Here is a 7,199-nt window from a genome sequence, read left to right on the forward strand (position 1 = left end):
TTAAGCTCTTTTGAAAAAAATATTTTTCTTAAATGCAAGAATGTATTATTGTAAAGACACTAAAATGCCCTGGCAGCTCATTGAGGAAAGATGCTACAAGGCTTCATAAAAAACGAAGCCAAATTGATTATTAATTCCATGTAAGAGGGACACAACAATCATTCTAATTGAGTGTCTTAGGTGACCTAAATGACTGAACGAAGATTGCGGCGAAAGTTAATTCTAAGTGACGACAGGGGAACGAGGCGTTACCCCAACCCGCTCCCCCATCCCCCTTCACCAACAGTTGACCACCACCTTACAGTACCAAGTTCAATGATCCGTCTCTACGGGGCTTGTTGATTATTGTTTTTTTGAGTAAGCTGGCTTTATGCCAGCACGGGCTCTTGCTTTATAAAGCAACCCGTGTCATTTGATATTTTCAGTGAAAAGTGAGTCATGAATAAATAAATAAAAAATAATGGTATGAAAGGTGAAATTATTTGGTCCTGAAGGACGCTTCTGTACATAAGGCCAAGGACTAATCTTTTATAAGGCTCTGGTTTGTTTACGTAGAAGAAATAAATACAAATTTTGGTTTTTTGGTATTTTGACGCATATTATGACAACTGTGAAACTTCAATATTGAAAAACTTCTACATCATAATGTGTATCTTTTTATGGCGTTATGACCTCATAGCATTAGCAATTTTACCAGAAATGATCGTTTTCTTCCTTTCTCTGGTTGACGGTGATGATGAGACTCGTCTAATTTTTTTTCTGCGTGACTGGAGTTTTAAATGAGACTCCATTTGTGCACTTGAACGCAGCGTAATCGAGATCATTTGTATTAGTCCAGTAAAGTTTATGCTAGTTCTCCTGAATAAAAATAGAATAAGTAACATGTTAGCACCTCAGTGACGTGGTTGGTATGGCGTTGATGTGCCACCTCGTTGGCCACGAGTTCGATTCTCGGGCGTTCCACTGAGGGGTGAGAGATGTGTATTTCTGGTGATAGAAGTTCACTCTCGACGTGGTTAAGGAGTCACGTAAAGCCGTTGGTCCCGTTGCTGAATAACCACTGATTCCATGCAACGTAAAAACACCATATAAACAATAAGTAACATGCTCAATTATATTTGGGCTTTGTCAATGTACCCTCCAATGCATTGTCGAGGAATGACGAGAAAGAACACAATGAGCAACCATTTAAGAAATTATTCTTTTAAGGAAAAAAAAAAAAAATAAGGTGGAAGGCACATTAGAGGGCAACTCTAATGTATGTCCTTATGATAATTAGTCACACTTGTCCATCCTATTGATTAATGGACTGGGACTTTCTTCGGGGTTGACACGGTACAAAGTATTTACAAGTGGGGTAGTTCCGTCAGTACACCTCATATGGTCCACTGTAGGCATTACTTAAGGTTCTTTGTAACGTGCCTTCTGCCCCTAGCTGCAACCCATTTGATTCCTTTTACTTTACCTCCTTTCATATTCTATTTCTTCCATCTTACATCCCGCCCTCTCCTAACAATTGAGTCATAGTGCACTGTGAGGTTTTCCTCCTGCTACACCTTACGAACCTTTTACTCTCAATTTCCTTCTCAGCGCTGAATGACCTCAATAGGTCCAGTGCTTGGCCTTTGGCCTAAATACTATACTCAAGATATTCACCGGTTCATATCTTTCCTCATACTCTTCTATTCGTACATGAGACGGTAGATATATTAATGTCCCCTTTTACCCATTTGTTTGATCAGCGATAACAGGGCAGTTTATCTCTTCCCTCGATTATATTTGAATTTAGCTTCCTTGGTGTCCGTGACCGTAAAGCACTCATACTGTCTATTACTAAAAAAAGTGTCGCCATTTTCCCTCTCGATCACAGTCAGCGCTGTTGTAGTTCTGTATGAAAAAACCATTTAATGACCTAAATAGTAAAAGAGAATGTATAGTCACTCATATAAGTTTATGAATGTCTCCGGGCATAAAGCTGAATTTCATTCCAACCCCTTTCTGGACAACGGGTCTGTATAATGACGTAAGACGGCACACACCGAAACTTTCTACAGCAGAGTTAGGTAATTGAACATTTGGCCAGTTTAGCACTCCCAGACACCTGTCATCCAGAAAGGGGTGAAATGGAAATCTCAAACACTGTACTTCCTCACCGTCTAATAACTACTCCACTACTTATTCTGCCATCCTCCATTAGAAACCACCTGTGTAGTAGTATACCAATACTACAGCTTTTTAATGGTAAGTGTACGGTTCTTTCCGGGGCGCATAGCTGCAACCCCTTTCATTCCGTTTATTGTACCTCCGTTCATATTCTCTTCTTCCATCTTACTTTCCACCCTCTCGTAACTATTATTTCAACATTATTCTCGGCGCTGAATTGCCACATAGGTCCGCATTTGGCCTTTGAACTAAATTTTATATTCGTGTTCCAGTACAATTACTCGGGAACTATTGTTTTGAATCTAGTGACGTTAAATTTCTTACATCTGCAATTGCATGGTTTCGTCCCTGCATCGTTTACTGAATAATATCCTTTTCAATGTTTCCTTATAGTCGCTTTTATTTTTGAGTCATTTCCGATTGCGTTAATTTTCTTCACGGTGCAGGCTTTCCTCTCTTCTCCTGTTCCTGTTTCTTGGCTTGTAGCTTTGACTTTTTCAGTGTTCGTCTCGTTGGCCTTCATTTTCCTCCAAATTCTCATCAGGAATTTGATGAAAAGTATTCGATTGCCTTTATTGCTTTATTAGAAAAGATTTAGGATGTTAAGTGCAAGAGCTGGGGGGAAATTTCTCATGGTGGCCCTCGTGTCCTACTATTTGCTATATGAGTGAACAAGAATTTTATAGGGTGGTGTTAATACTTTTAAGTAAAAACTGTAACAGTTAATGATTTTTTCACAACGGAAGATTATCTGAATTCGGAATAATGTTTCCTAAACTAAAATTGAATACGAAATAAAAACCTGATTGAGCCTTCGGCACTTCGTGTAATTAGTAACATCCATTTTTAAAAATTAGTTAATGCATTTTTAATTTAAGGTTTATGATGGTATTAGATAAAAAAGGGAAGTCCTTCGTCTTTATGATTGTGAGTGACTACAATGGAATGACGTCCCTTGAAGCCAGTAGACAGCTTTAAAAAACTGCGAGTTACCGAGAGCTTGCCATCCTAATGGCATCTGTTGCTGTATTACCCAAAAACTTTGTTCCTTTTTTATTTTGAAAGCAATTTATCATCTAAATCAAATTTGAATGTGAAGTCTTGATAACGATATTGATTTGATGGCATCGGATAATTCAAAAGCATTTATAGCAGGTGCATGGTAGAGGGTCGCATTCCCAATGACAGTCGAAAACCGTTGAAAAGCTTAACGCTCTGCCAGATAACGTAATGTAAATATGGAAAAGTAAAATATTTATTTAAAAAATTAAGGTTTGTACCTTTACGTAAGAGGTAAAATGGTAATACAAGCGAGGATAGCTATAACATAAAGTGTAGCCAGTTTGCAGTCTTGTTGGGAGATTGTTCTAATAGTACCCCGTGTAAGCTTGTACGTTTTCTTTTATTGTTTAGAAAATGTCGAGTCGACGTTTCATAGCGAAAACTAAATAGTTTCTGGAAAAGAGTCGGCCTTCAAATTTCTCGCTACACTTATGGAAGGTTTAATTGTTCCTAATTAAGACGATGATAAATAATATTCCTCCTCTCTCTCTCTCCATATGTAATAATATATTATTATATATATATATATTATATATATATATATATATATATATGATATATATATATATATGTAATATAATATATTATATTATAGTAATAATAATATATAATATATATATATATATATATATATAATATATATATATATATAGTATATATAGTAATATATATATATATAATATATATAGATATATATATATATATATATATATATATATATATATATATATATATATATATATATATATATATATATATATATATATATATATATATTATATATAGATATATATATATATATATATATATATATATATATATATATATATATTATATATATAATATATATATATATATATATATATATATTATATATATATATATATATATATAAGTATATATATATATTTATATATATTATATTATCTATTATATATATATATATATATATATATATATATATTATATATATATATGTGTGTGTGTGTGTGTGTGTGTGTGTGCGCGCGCGTGTGTGTGTGTGTGTGACAATGTCTCATGAAGGCGAAAGCGCTCTGTACGTATTTCTGCCTATCATTCTCCTGTGGTATTTGATATATATTATATATACATAAGTGTAGTGCGTATTTTTTTTCCGACGATGACAGTAGAATGACTTCCATTGTCTAGTACGTTACTTGTCTTATATATAGTTAGAGGTTTTGTGGATTTACATGTTTAATGCAAACTCACGTACTTTGTGTGTTCATCTACTTTCTCATGAAGTCAGGGACTATTGAGTAAGTTACATAAATGCATCTGCTACATCAAGAGTATGACTTCGATCATTCACTCTATATTTATGGTGTTTAAGCATGCCAAATATCTCTCTAATTGATGATATTAAGAGTAGAATTATTTTAGAAGGCATTCTTGGCTCCAGACCCTTATGTTTAAGCCCAAATAGCCATGAGTTTCTGTCCATCACCCATTCTTTTTGTCATATTGTATGTGATTGAGGTTAAAATGTTCTTTTATTAATTTTCTGCTTTAGTTCACATCCAGTCTGTTAATGTTCACCGTTTGAAGATAGATATATACTCTTACCCTTGTCTTCCTAAAAATAGAACTGCAATTTATTTTTACCAATTGAAATGTAAAGGTAAATACTACTATTTGCCGATAAAATTTAATTAATTCATATTAATTTGCATTTTTTATTTGTGCTGTTTACTGAATTTTATTGTAAATAATTTTGTATATTTAAAGAAATTCGTATATTTTCCTGTCTTCATATTTATTTTCCGGTTAGGAGTTGACGATCATCGTTTCCCCTTTTTTAATTTTTTTTGTCAAGTACCTTTTCCATTTAAAATAACAAACAAAATATTCTATGGTGTTCTATAGTTTATATAGGAATTTGAAGAATTTAACAGGGTTGCCACAATAGTGGGATCTGAATATCCAAGGGATTGGACCAAAGACTGTACGTTCCTTGAAACCACTCCTTTTGTGTAACGCTCGGATACGGACGAAGAAGCCAAAAATCGCAATTCTGACACTGTGAGTTGTTTTGTGACCTGCTTTATAAATCAGTCACAGTCGGATACATATCTGTTTTGAAGGTAACTGCATTTTCTGGTGCTTGTGAGCGACTTTTATTGCATGTGGTATTATATGCCCGAATTTTTTTGACCCCAACGAAAGATTTTGGTCATGCATGCATAGCCACCGTTAAAGACTAGTCTCCTCCTAACTGTCTAAATTACAGTCGTGACCCCAGTTGAAGGCTTTGTTTTATATATGATGTTCATAGGTAAAATCGAGTAACGTTACATAGTGACTAAACGATTTTTTATGCATAATAATCGCTACGCAGAACGATCGTGTTTCGCATTGCAGTGCACAGTATTTGGTTACTTTTTTATTCTAATCTTTTTTTCATAGTATTTGAAAGTGTAGTTTTCTCGCAACAATGCCACATAGTTGGTTAATGTCTGTAAAGTCCTGTAGATTTTGAGATAGAAAGGTTAGGTGCATCTACACTTCAGCTCTACCTTCCTTTTTGTTTTCTCTAGCTGTCTTTGCCGGTAGTTTCCTGGGGCCTTGATCCCCAACTCAAAAGGGCTGTAATGATATTCTTTCTATCAACACCTGCGTAATGAAGGTCTTGGATCATTGTCAGGAGATTTCTGCTGGTCTAGCTTCCATACACTACTTTAATTTGTTCCTACTCTCTCTCTCTCTCTCTCTCTCTCTCCCCTAGACATTTCTGTAGTAGGGTTGAACAAATAAGCAGCCCCCTGTGAGATTTTGCTCTCTCTCTCAGAACATGCAAAAAGTTTTCTTGAAGAAAAATGTTTATTGACATTACAGTAACAATGATGATTTGAAGTAACAATAATTGGGACTGTGTATGGTTGTTATCATGTCTTGACGGTAATGTTTACAGGAGTTATCTGCATTGAGTAGTCCTTTGTCTAGATTACTGGGCTTATGCGAATACTAACGAGCAAGCATTCGAGGAATAGAAATGGGATAAATGGCACTGGAAATTGTCATAACTTTTACTCGGCTTATTGTCTAATACACGTTCATGGGAATTCCAGGTTTCTTTTTCTCGTGGTTTCCAGTGCTTTACGTGTCGAAGATTATTGGCGTTTAGTGATAATACCAAATATGTAACTGACCAAGAAGTGTCAAAATGAAGTTCATATATTATATGAAACTGACCAGCAATTATGGGAACAGTACGTCTGCTCCAGCCGTACAGTGAGTGATAACTTCTCAGCAAAAACGCTACTTCTCTAGTTTCATAGATTGTGAAAGATTTGGATAACAATTTCTCGTGTCATTACTATGAACGTGCGCTACAGTACATGTGGATTTCATGGGTGCTGAGCGACCTAATCCTGAGTATTTAAAGGTGGTAAGTACTGAACTGTGCATTGGCTCCCATAAGTTGTGATACTTGATTATTACAACTAGAAAAGTTTCAATACCCTCACCCTTTTTTCAGGAAATATCTCCCCTTTGGTGATGATGACGGTACCGGAGTTTTGCCAAGAGACTTGGATTATCTTGACGGTACATTGGAGGATACATCATTGAAAACCTACACTTTTCAATTCAGCAGGTCAAAAGGTGGTTGTTTTGTGGCAAATGAATGAACATTTTACCCTAATGGTAAGTTTGTGAAAACAACGTGAGTAAACTTGATATTGACAAGGAGCTTTCTTCTACAAATCCAATGACAAAATCTCTCTCTCTCTCTCTCTCTCTCTCTCTCTCTCTCTCTCTCTCTCTCTCTCTCTCTATCTTTCTCTCTCTCTCTCGCTCTCTCATCATCCATACTCAAAAGTTTATATATCGTTTTTAAGTTATTGTGAGCTATTCAATGTCTTGGTTGATTGATAGATACGGTTATATGTATATTTTTTTGATGGTAATTGCGTGTTACAGTTGCCTGTGGGCCATTTTTTTTTCTACCAAGG

Source organism: Macrobrachium nipponense, chromosome 30, assembly GCF_015104395.2.
Source record: "Macrobrachium nipponense isolate FS-2020 chromosome 30, ASM1510439v2, whole genome shotgun sequence".
Taxonomy (NCBI): Eukaryota; Metazoa; Arthropoda; class Malacostraca; order Decapoda; family Palaemonidae; genus Macrobrachium; species Macrobrachium nipponense.